The 12311-nt window shown below is 40.7% G+C and overlaps 1 non-coding gene across 1 annotated transcript; it reads right to left on the bottom strand.

The window, feature by feature from the left end:
* Positions 1 to 5119: 5119 nt before the first annotated feature.
* Positions 5120 to 5191, bottom strand: trnae-uuc (transfer RNA glutamic acid (anticodon UUC)). Its single transcript has one exon. It is a non-coding gene; the product is annotated as a tRNA-Glu (tRNA).
* Between the last annotated feature and the right edge of the window lie 7120 nt (positions 5192 to 12311).

The following is a 12311-nucleotide window of genomic DNA, read 5'->3' as shown; positions in this document are numbered from 1 at the left end:
CTGACCTGAACCCCGTACATAATCTGTGAGATATTGTCAACAACTACCTAACAGCCCCAAACTGCAGACGAGCTGAAGTCTGCATTCAAAACAACATCAGCTTCAGTAACACAACTTCAGCGCCACAAGCTGACTGCCTGCATGCAACAGTAACACTGTAGTTATTCATGGTAAACAAGCACCAAGCAAGTACTTCTTACTAGCTGAGCATTTTTCTATTGAACTCTGAAAAACGTCGTCCATTAATAGTCTAACATATTTACTTTCTGATTTTCCTCAAAATTAAGACTTGAAATATTTTTATGTGTAAAATCAACATCATAGAAATGTTAAGTTGAGTTAACACAGTTACTGTGATAAAAACAAACAAGTAAATTAAATCCTCCCTCAGCTATTTCAGCTCAGTTTTACTTTCTTGTTATGATGCCATTCATTATTTCGCAGCTGAGGTCAGTGCTGGCACTCCGATGTTGGTGGACTCAAACCGCACACAATAAATCTCAGTTACAAGTGCGGCTCCAGGGTGGTAGAAAAAGCTTTCATATCCTTATTTAAGGATGTTCAGGAGAAGCTTCTGTTAAAGGTGGTTTTAACTACTATATACACTTTTGGGTTTAAGTCATGTGGTCTCATCCTTGGGTTGGACCCCTTTCAGATGTTCACAAAATAAGCTTATGGGGCTATAAGAAGATTTAACATGGAGAGCGGAGTATAAAATACATTTTTAAATTTTGTTTTCTCATCTCTTCTTCAAGAAAACAACATTCAAAGCAGCTGTTTCAGCTGGATTTTCTCCAAATACCAAATGGTGTAGAAACACACAGCCAATCGGGCTGGGAAGCTATCATCTCCAGCTGAACTAGCAGCAGGTGGTCTTTAGTGACAGATGACAGCCCTGTATACACCAAACACACATATGCACACACACACACCTTTATGTCCACAAATAAAGGACTAAGAAGTGAGAGGAGTAACAAAAGTCCTGCTGAAAGAGAAAAAAAGGTCAAAACACTAACAGAAGACACTAAATCCTCACCAGTAGCTCCAAAACACACCACTGAACTCAACACAGTCAAACCACAAAGCACCAAAGATCATCACTCTGAGGCTGCTCCACACCGAGACTGCAGTTCCTTCATTATTCAGTATTAACAGTTCAGAGAAGCCAGTGCTGTTTGAGTGGGACTGGTTTGCTGACAAAACCTGACCATCATCAGAGCCTTCCATCAGCCATCAGGTAAATATGGCAAAGTCCATTTGACCATTTGTTAGGCTGAACCCACATAAAAAAATCCATCCACCTGAAGATGCCAAGAATGCAAAAGGAGCTCTAATGTGCGGGAATAGGAATAAAGTTGTTTATGTCAATGTTCGGGGAAGGATGAATATTTGTACGCTGAGTCAAAGGAATGACATGTTTGTGTTCGTTTGTCCCCACGTTTTCCTGGAAGACAAAGCAGGACAGCGAGGCGGTGGCTTGGTCAGCTGTCAGATCATTCAATTGTCAGAAACTGTTGGACATCATCTCAGTCAGCAGGAACTCATCAGGACTGGAAACATTTACTTTTATCTTCTTTCTTTTTTTTAAATCAAACTTGAGCTTTTAAAAAACAGGATCTCAGAGGAGGTGTGACATGTGAGGTGGGACATGAAGAGCTGCAGCAGACGTCTCCTTAAGCTAAATTACAACTCTCTGACGGCATCGTGACTCAGGCGATGCTCAGCATTTCACCATGTGAGGGTCCAGTTTCATTGTCTCATCAGTAATAAATGAAAACAGGGCTGCAGCAGAAGTGAAAAAGATGCCAGCACTGATGTGAACCCTCTCTTGTAAAGCCTCTTGTGACAGTTTGATTATAGTACTAATACTCAAACTACAGATTTGTAGCATGAAAATAAAGACCAAAAGCATCTTTTAACAGATTGTAAGATGCTTTAAAAAACTGATCCCATACTGAGCAATTTGCTGATAAAGGACCAATCAGATAGTGACTGAACAATCATGTTACACACAGCTGAGTCACCATGCTGTGCATCTCTCATAAACCTTGTATTAGAGCCTAACTGATATATGACTTTTTAAGACTGATACTGATATTTGGTGGTTTAAAAATCTTTTTTTTTTCATTCACTCACATGAAACATAAACTCTTTAAAAAACAAAACAAATCAAGTATTATTCAGTTTTCTTTAACGCACAGGGTTATTTAGACTAGTTCTTATACAGTGCTTTATACAACACTGCTCACTCACCCATTCATGCAAGTTTCCCATCTAACATTCACAATCCAGTGAACACTTGGGGTTCACCAACTTGCGTGAGAACACCTTTTTTCATGCAGCTTGGAGCAACCGGGGATTGAACCACCAACCTTCTGCTCTACCTCCTGAGCCCAACCCAATTTCTGTTTAGAAGCTGCTCCACCCAGCAGTTTGCCATCCACACTGTGGGGTGTGAGATTAGTGTTTATGCCAAGCAACCTTTCTCATATTTAACTTGTTGGACTTCTTTCGGGGTTCCTTACAAAGCTGTGCGATAAGTACCAGCTGTCTTGCACATGAGATCATTTCAAACACCACTTTAGCTGTCAGAGTGATGGAGAGGAATGTGAATGAAAACTGCGTGCTTATCTAGCACCAACAGTTTCATTTATCTGCTAAAAACCTCTAACCCTCATCGTTACAACACAAAGATTTCACCAGCGCAGCTGAAATCAAAGCGAGAAACTCTTAAATCTCAAGCTCAGCTTCTCTGTGCTGGTGGTCGCGTTTGTGTTGGTAAAGAAAAGAGATCACGCATGCACACTTAAACTGTAAAGCTAGGACTTTCTTATACTTGTCCTTTCAATATCTGAAAGAAAAAATTTAAATGAGCCTTTACATTCACATCATAGATTTTCACTATGAGCACTACTCAGCTCTGTCACCAGCATCATTTGCCATGTTTTCCCTTTTAGAAATAAAAAAATAAAACAGGATTCCCGAGTGTGAGATCTAAACTTGTTTGGTAAACCTAGGTTTTTTTATTATTATTGATGTTTCTTATTTAAATTATAAACTGTCTTGGTCTCTTCTGATTGGCGGCCCAATCAAAGTGATGTTTATTTACCAGGATGTGCTCCATTCTGTTTTGGAGTTTATGCCTACTTAAAGGCCCTTGAAAGCGTTAGACTTACTGCTCTTGCATTACTAACTCTGTCAGAAAGGTCCTTTTTTAAATCCTTTTTTCCTCCTAGTGAACAAAAAAAGCTTTAAAACCCCATAACAACAATAGAAAAACAAATGAATGTAGGTTTAATGAGAAAGGGTATTTTGTACTGCCTAAAGTTGAAATAATAGTTTGACCACAAAGTAGAAATGTCGAGATTAAAGTTGTCGACAAGTGAAACTGATGTCAAAAAATGCCTCGTGTAAATGAGTTGAAATCGTACTTCAGAATCATTTTTAGTAACAAGAATATTATTTCCCTTGCAGCTCATAAACACAGTGTGCTGAGAAGTACAAGGATGTTGAAGAGATGGTGCAAAAAGCTGCATCTGGTCAGAAGGAAAAATGACACAAACTTGGAAGAGTTGCCCAGATTTGTGCAACACGAAACAGCTGGCAATGGACAGATGCAAAGATACTGATGGTTACACCCTCGTGCAGTAAAGAGGACGTATGTTGCAGCACAGACACAACAAGACAGCTGATCAAGTTGCTTCATCTACACAAGACATTTGGTAAATGAGTTGGTTTAGGGGCCATAGCAGGGCGCGAACACCGGAAACAAAGCTCCCCACAGGAGTTTCCGCACCGGAAGTAGCATATGCTAACGTGCACATAGTCAATAGGCTGGGAGGTCAGATCCTTCATCATAATTATGCAAATTCTCATGACCATTGATCAGCAACCACTGATCAATGACAGAGAATGACAGAGAGTTGGGGAATGGCTGCAATCACAGCATTGTAAGATGGTGACAGATGTACCCTTAGGCCCCCTCCTCGATTCAGAGATGGTCTTTCCCTTTTCACGTAAATGGCCTCCTTGACTCCGCGCTCAAACCAGCGTTCCTCCCTGTCCAGGATGTGTACATCCTCATCCTTGAAAGAGTGTCCACTGGCCTGTAGGTGTAAATAGACTGCAGAGTCCTGGCCTGACGAGGTAGCTCTTCTGTGTTGTGCCATCCGCTTCGCTAGAGGTTGTTTGGTTTCCCCGATGTATAAATCCTGGCAATCCTCCTGGCACTTAACAGCGTACACTATGTTACTCTGTTTGTGTCGGGGGACCCGATCCTTGTGGTGGACCAATTTTTGGCACAGCGTGTTTTGGGGTTTAAAAGCCACAGAGACGCGGTGTTTAGAAAAAATGCGTCTCAACTACTCCGATACTCCTGACACATATGGGATCACTACAGGTTTTCGCTTGGGCAGCGGTTGTCCTTCTCTCCTGGATCGGCTGGAGCTTTCTTTAGGTGCCTTTCCAGCTTTGACAAAAGTCCAGCTGGGATAACCACATTTACTCAGGGCCTTCTTGATGTGCTGTTCTTCTGCCTCCCTGGCCGCTGTGTCAGTGGGGATGGTGTTCGCTCTGTGTTGTAGCGTCCTGATGACACCCAGTTTATGCTCCAGTGGATGATGAGAGTCAAATCTTAAATACTGATCCATATGCGTAGGTTTCCGGTACACATCAGCTTTTAGATGTCCCCCATTACTGATGGAAATCTCACAGTCTAAGAAGGCTAACCTGCCACTTTTCATATCCTCCCTGGTGAATTTGATGTGTCGGTCCACCGAGTTAATGTCATCCGTGAATTGCGGTACGTCCTGAGATTTGATTTTCACACATGTGTCATCCACATACCTGAACCAATGACTTGGTGGTGTTCCAGGGTAGGATAACAAAGCCCTCTTTTTTCCACTTCTCCCATGTACAAATTGGCCACGATGGGTGAAACTGGGGAAACCTGCAGTCAGCTGAGATTGAAGAAGTCACTTGGATGAGTGACGAAACGTTTCTCCCACTGAAAACGCTACGTGCAGATGAACAGTAAATTTTTGGATATTTACGTTATACTTTCCCACATTACTTCTGAATGGGAACCCATCTAAAATAACAAAGATACCAAATGCAACATTTCCCATACCGGGAGTTGAACCCGGGCCACCTGGGTGAAAACCAGGAATCCTGACCGCTAGACCATATGGGACTTCTCGGAGTACTGGAGTATACCATGGTTGTTTTGCTTCTGATGTGACACAGAGTAAGTACAATGCAAACTTGTGACCATTTGGATGAGCCATTCTCATGATTTACATAGAAAGTTGCTTCCTGTTTGGTGCTTTCCCTGTGTGTGGGCAAAATAAGAGCCCACCAAAAAACAACAACAAACAAACAAACAAACAAAAAAGATCACTGTTTCTAAAACACTCATGCTACACAGCATGAAACAAAAGTCACTTTCACTGAGCGTAATATTTCTGTGAGATGTGCAGTTCAGCCAGTGCTACCTGCTTTGCTAAACAAACATGTAAAAAATGTAAATCACCAACGGTGGCGTCTGTAAGGACTGGAGTGTAGAGAGATGAAAGAAGGACGATAAAGGATTGCAGCAGGAGTTTGAAGCTGTTAGGAAAAGTGGGTTAATCACCAGCCTACAAAGGAATCAGTTTAGTAATCCAGTTTGTGCTGGACTAGTTAGCTTAGCATTTCATTCAAACTTAACCTGGCTAATCCTCAGCACATTACAAACTTACTTTGGTTCCTTAAGTGTTGCTCATGTATTTCTTATTGAAGTACCTTCGACTGTATAAGTAATTTTAGGCCGTATTGTTCTGAACATGTGTAAACACCTAGAGATACACAAACTGAAAGGACTCATGCAAATTACTTACAGTTTATATGTCAGCCTTTAAAGGCCGTACAGGTGGAATTGTCCTTCTCTTTACAAATGCAGGGGGGATGGTGCGGGTGGGCTTGTAATAAATTGCTGGAACACAGCCTGATTTTTTTTCTTTGTTTGTTTTTTTTTTTAAACACAATGCAGTTAGACCTTTTGAACATAATGTACAGGATAAAATAAAATCTACTTACGATCATATTAGGAAATTTTCCCACCATGCCACCTATAGGAGTAGGAATAACGAATAACGCCCTTGCTTTCTTCCTGTGTTTGTCAGTATGAGCATATTGGACCGTAACTGAAAAGCAAAATACAATAAAAGGTCACTAATTCTTATCTGACAAAAGGTACGACTGTAGATAAACAGAGAAGTTTAAAAATGTATAATTCAGAAAAATAATCTTGTGTTTAATGTCATCATAAGGCCTGACATTTACTCCTTGACTCCTGGATTTCTTTGCCTATATTGGCCAGCTGCTGCCTGATTTTAAAGCACATGACAGTGTGGTGATTCATACAGATAGATCTTACCCGACACCTTAATACTTAATATACTACAATATATGCTTATAGATGCTATTAAAATCAGTGATTTACATACAAATTCTTATCTAATCTGCAGTGTGCACATATGAAAATGTTTACTCTCCACTACATCAGGCAAAGCCCTGTAGTGTTGGAACTGGTTGAAAGACTTGCATGCACTCTGAGTTGATCTCCTCCACACGCAGCAGGTTGAGCACCATGTTGTAGGTTAGGTAGAAGCCGCTGTTCAAAGGACCTGCAGAGCCCTGCACAGCAGGATGAAATCACAAAAACATCAACTGGACAAAAGTACAGCTGTGATAAATCACGTATTCTGATTAAAATGTCAGCTTTTTCCTAAAACGGGCCAAGAAATCTAAATAAATGCAGGCTGAAGTGATTTTCTCCACTTAAAATAGTGATTTTGTAATCACAACCTCTGAACCACAGACATCTTTCTCCAAGACTCAGTGCAAGTTCGGAGCTGTCACAGCGCCAACGAACAGTTTCAAATTAACACTACTTCTTTGAAAAGCTGGCCCGCTGCGTATTTATAGCAGCGCAGCTATAAATGTGTCAAATCAAAGGCAGGGGACAAAGACTCTCTGGCTTCTTTGTGACTCTGTGTTAAGGTTTGACAGCACACCAAGCGGCCTCATGACACACAGAACAACTTCAGAGTCACTGCTGACAACCTCCACTCAGTGGTTCACACAGATTCTTAGTAGGATTGTAATTGATATGAATGACTAGAAATGCATCAAAGAAGAGTGTGTAGACAGCTGTGAGGTGGTCTGCAAGGACACGATTAGGAAGAAGACTAGAAGTTGAAAACTTCATGACTTGATGGTTAATAAAAAGGATACCAGATTATTCACAGCTGGGCTCACCTTCTTATTCACCGTGAAAAAACAGTCGCTCTGTCATCCGTTCCTCTCCTCCCAGCACACAAAGACATGTGGATATACTCTATATCTGCATTGCTATAAATCTGCATCACTCATCTATGTTGTGATGTGGAGAGTGAAGCATTTTTCCAAAGGCCTCTGAAGACTGTTCATTGCATCACACATGGCACTTACTGAACTCCACATTTTTACCTCTCTTTGCAAAAAAAAAAAAAAAAAACTAACTAAAAAAGTGTTTAAATGATCCAACTTTCAATCCAGGCATGCCATGGGATCAGCTCTTGACTTGGAATGGAGATTTTTAAAGAATGAAGGTGAAGTGTGAGTGCCTGCGTGGAGCTTTGGCACCATCAGAGGCAACAGATGTTCCTGATGAACCTCTTGGAGGGCAGTTTCACTCTCCCTCTCTCAATTTCTCCAGTCCTTAGAGCACATAAGAGCCCCCAGCTCTTATAAACAATACGTGGCTGTTTATGTGGCAATGCAAGCTGCAGCGCTTGAAGACCTTATAAAGGCTTCAGAGCAACACGCTGCAGTAACTGCATACTTCACAATTTATGGGGAGCTCTGCATTTTACTGGCCTCTAACAGAAGCCATAGACAGACAGATTTCTTTCTGGAGGTTTAAATTTTCCAAACATGCATATCTAAAGTAATACTGCTGCAGAAAAAATGATCTATTTACAGGACTTGACATTGCTAGCCATGGCATGCCTTTGCTGCCTACAGATGATGTTTTTATGCAAAAGAAAGAAAGAAAGAAAATAAAATAAAATATCAATGTATGTGTCTGATTGTGCGCTCTTCCAACGCTGTGATTTTTGTCATCAATCTTGAAACAAAACAGTGCGAGCTGGCGTGTTGATGCCCATGGCGAATGTCTGTGTGGCAAACAAGGCCTGGAATTAAAATAAAGAGCATTAAGCTCATCGCAATATTCAGAAAATGACACATTCAATTCGGCTTCCAAGGTGCCCTGTGGACTTTTATCATGTACTAATACGTGTTCATTAAAATGGATTGTGTGCAAGAATAACCAGCCGAGTACTAATCTAATAAACAGGATTTCTTACAGGGGAAGGTTTGAAATCTTCTCACAAAACAGTAGAAATATTAAATCTGCATCGACTAAATCTTAAAGGGGCAGTGGTATGCTGAGCATTTTAATAAATAACCTTAACTAGTTACCCAACTTGTAGGTAGGCTTGGAATATAAATACAAAGTGCTTTTAATAAAGATTATAAAAACACCTGCTCCTCTTTGTGTATTTTTAATCATTTTGTCTTCTTCGCTGCCATTTTTGGCACCTTTCCCTCATTTCACAGTGTTACTGCCACTGACTGTTCATTACGCAGAAGTTAGCAGCAGCACAGTGTGACACTATGGCTAAAGTCAATCTGAAAACAGTAACATCTGGACCATTTGCAGAGCAGATGCTGCAACACCACGCTTCCACTCTAATCAAAGAATCTGGCTACACCACACCTAAGTTGTGGACACGAACCAGTTGTGGACACTGTTCTTTTTCCTAGGGGGGAGGACTGTGCAGCATACATTTTTAACAATTTTAAAAAAGCAAGATATGAGTGCATGATTTTATTTTGGATTTTCTCTATTCCATGCAGAGTCTGAAGTATACATATAGCCTCAAATATATACAAAGACTCATTTAAATCTTTTAATACGTTGTCCTGAAGGTTTCACAAAGTGTTTCAACTTGACAAGGTCTTTTGAGTTCGAATTAGTGAGAATGGTTGATTACAACTGGTAGTTTCTCTTCACAAAGATAAAAACGATTTGTTTGAAAGCACTCACTGGATTGACCAAAACACGGCATAATAAGAAAGTCCATGGACCTCAGTGAAGATCTAAGGAGGAGAACTGCAGATTTATGATGGGAAAGTCTCTTGGAGCCATTTCTAAATAACTCCAGATTCCAAGATAATCAGTTTAAACAACTGTACACAAGTTATTAAAATGTGTTACCACACTCAATGGTCTGGAAGAAAGACCCAACTCAACCTCAGATCAGAGGAAATTGTTCAGGAACAAACCAGAAACCACCAAGGCTTTCAGGCCTGCCGTGAACTGGAAACTGCTGGAAAACCTGTGTCACTATCCAAAGTGAAGCTTGACTGAAATTTGAGGCTTATGGCTTATGGGCAAACCAAATGTCTTCTGGAGAAAGGTTTTATGGTCAGACAAGATAAAGATGGAGCTATTCGGTTACAATGACAACAGGTGTGTCTAAAGGAGTAGAGATGAGGTTTTTAAACGTAAAAACACTGCACCAACTGTCAAGCATAGTGGAGGCAGCATAACACTGCCTCCACTATGCTTGAAAAAGTTGGATGAAAACTAATGAAAAAGGAGAACTAGTAAAAGCTTGGTGTTCTAACAGGACGACGCTCCCAAACACACATCAAAACTGTTTTTCGAAGGGATAAAGTGGGCTCATATTAATCTTCTGGAGTGATCTTTCCAAAGCCAATTATGTAGGTGTCATGGAGTTGTGCTCTGGAAATGTTAAAATTAGACCACAAAAAAGACTATTTCTTACGCAAGGTGTTGTCCTAGAAACAATTGGTCACAAATGGTTTTTCGTTTATTTTATTTTTCAAAAACACAGATAAAGTTTCATAGCACTGTGTAGTCGCTGAAGATTAAATTTAATCCAAAACAAAAGCTCAACTTTTTGTTTTGCCTGTGACTCAAACAGGCTTATGCTGAAGGTGTGCTGCAGGTTAACAAGTCATTCGCTTTGTGTATGATGTGTTCAGTGAATTCAATGCCTAGAAGTCACTGTAAGTATTTGTTCATGCATCATTACCCATAGTGTTACCTTTATTAGTCATATTCATGTGAGCACAGACTCCCTCAATGAAGCTCACTGCCTTTTGGCAAATTAACTCTTAGTGCCGACTATTTATTACATTTTTGTGAAAAATATTTTAATTAAAGCCTTTAAAAAAACTTTAAACTCTCTAAAAGATGAACATTTCCTAAATGTCAGTTACAAATAGTGCAGCAGTCCTGCAGAGATTGACCAATTTTCTTATTAAAGTTAGCATCACATAGGGTGCCTTCGGAGGAAAGCACCCTATGGTCTGTTTGGGGTGAGCAGTAGGCCCCCATGATGAATCCCCCTCTATATCTCCCTCCTTAACAGTAGCTGTTAAACTTCTTACTCAGCAACAGTTCTGCTCACATGATCACAGCTGTCGAAACCAAGGAAACAGAGGATTGGAAAAGCATCCCTAACCCTCGTAGTGGAAAAGTGTGTTGTAGGATCGGGCTATAGTGGTCTACCCACTAACAGCTATGACCGCAACAGAGCTGGTTTTTATAACGTGACTCATCACAGCAGAGCAAAATAACAGGAGCGCAGTGTTTGAGCCCGTGTTGACATTTTGTGTGCAGCTATTTAAATTAAGGCTGTCTTTTCTGAGCAGGAAAGGGACTCTGTGGAAATGGCGAAGAGTTTTGATGAGGTTTTACAAGGTGTCAACGCCAGGTTCAGAAAACTGCTTCCTCTGGCGTGTAGAAACAACATCTCTGCTTAACTGACACAGTTTGTTGTCCTCGTCCGAACGACAGCCCGCTTTCTCAAGACATTTCTCGTCATCTGGAACAAACAAGCACTGCATTTTTTAAGATCTTATGCAGCTACTCGGTTCGTTTCTTACAGCTTTGAGTCATTTTAAAATGCTACAAACGCAATTAATCTTGGCATGTGTGTGGTTAATGCTGGACAACGCAGAGAGGGGTTATTGTGGAACTGGCTCCAAGGAAACATCAAGCACTCAGGGACTGAGCAAGGCTCTCATGACTCTTTTGAGTTTTTGTGCTAAACACATTATAGTATTTGCTGTTGCCGCTGAGCCGTCTCTGTGTCCATCTCAGTCTATGTGGAAACTTAGTCACAGGTCTTTATTCATGAAACCATTCTGGGAAATGTTCCTTCTTATGAGGCTGTATTAATCATAACCTTGGAGCACCACAAAGTCTGACAGCTCAGTATTTACTTTTAAAATGTCAGGCGTCAGTGCTGGGGAGACTTATTTTACTTGTTTAATCATTAACAAATTTACTTTTAAAAAAGTCTGAAGCATGGAGGGAAAGATCAAGTTAAGGCCTTGGCTTCAGCAAAAAACAAAAAAACTTCATTGATCAAACAGAGCAGGGTTGTGTAGACCTGTTAAGAGGACTTTCAACCACAATGTAACAATGGTGCCACTGCTTTTATCTACACATTTTTTCCATTGGAAAAATGTGTAGATAAACAACAGCTGTTGCACCGAGCGAAGTGCAGGAGGTGCTCAAAGGCACGGCGTTGGCAAAGTTCAGCTCATTTGAACCTTGACCACTCCACACCGTGATTAATGCTCACACAATTAGAAGACAAAAACAGAGCAATGCTGAATGCCAAACTCCCACATCGAGCCACCAGGAGTAAAACACTTTCATGGAAGCAGATTTCCATCCAATTAGTCATGTGGCTTGTTGACAGGTTAGATTTGTTAGCTGCCCTCCCATTGGCTCCACTGATGTGTTAAACTCTAATTTTAATTCAGGTAATGAGTAAAAGAGGAGCAGCTTTCGTTACTCCTTACTGCATGAAAGCATACCACAACCAAGATGGAGAAGATCCCAAAGTATAAGCTTTGTCATGGACTTAAAAAGGCCTTGAAGTTAGTAAAGGTTGAGATGCATTATGGATAAAATGTAAGATCCGATGTTCTTGGAGTTTGCCCCACACCAGGGATTAATACTGTGTACAACTCAGCCTCTGTTGATTCTATCTCGACTGATCTTTCAGTGTGATGCTACATTTCACGTCCGTAAATCAGAGGAATGCCCAAGGGTGAACAAAAGATCAGCGAGGTCAGCAGAATCATTAGGAACCATCCCCTGCAGACCACAAAGATCCAAACAAAATTCACAGCTATGTAACCAGTCCATGCTGAAGCACTTGGCTGTGCAAACTTCATCA

The sequence above is a fragment of the Pelmatolapia mariae genome, linkage group LG7 (assembly GCF_036321145.2).
Source record: "Pelmatolapia mariae isolate MD_Pm_ZW linkage group LG7, Pm_UMD_F_2, whole genome shotgun sequence".
Taxonomy (NCBI): domain Eukaryota; kingdom Metazoa; phylum Chordata; class Actinopteri; order Cichliformes; family Cichlidae; genus Pelmatolapia; species Pelmatolapia mariae.
This window is presented reverse-complemented; position numbering and strand designations above follow the sequence as displayed.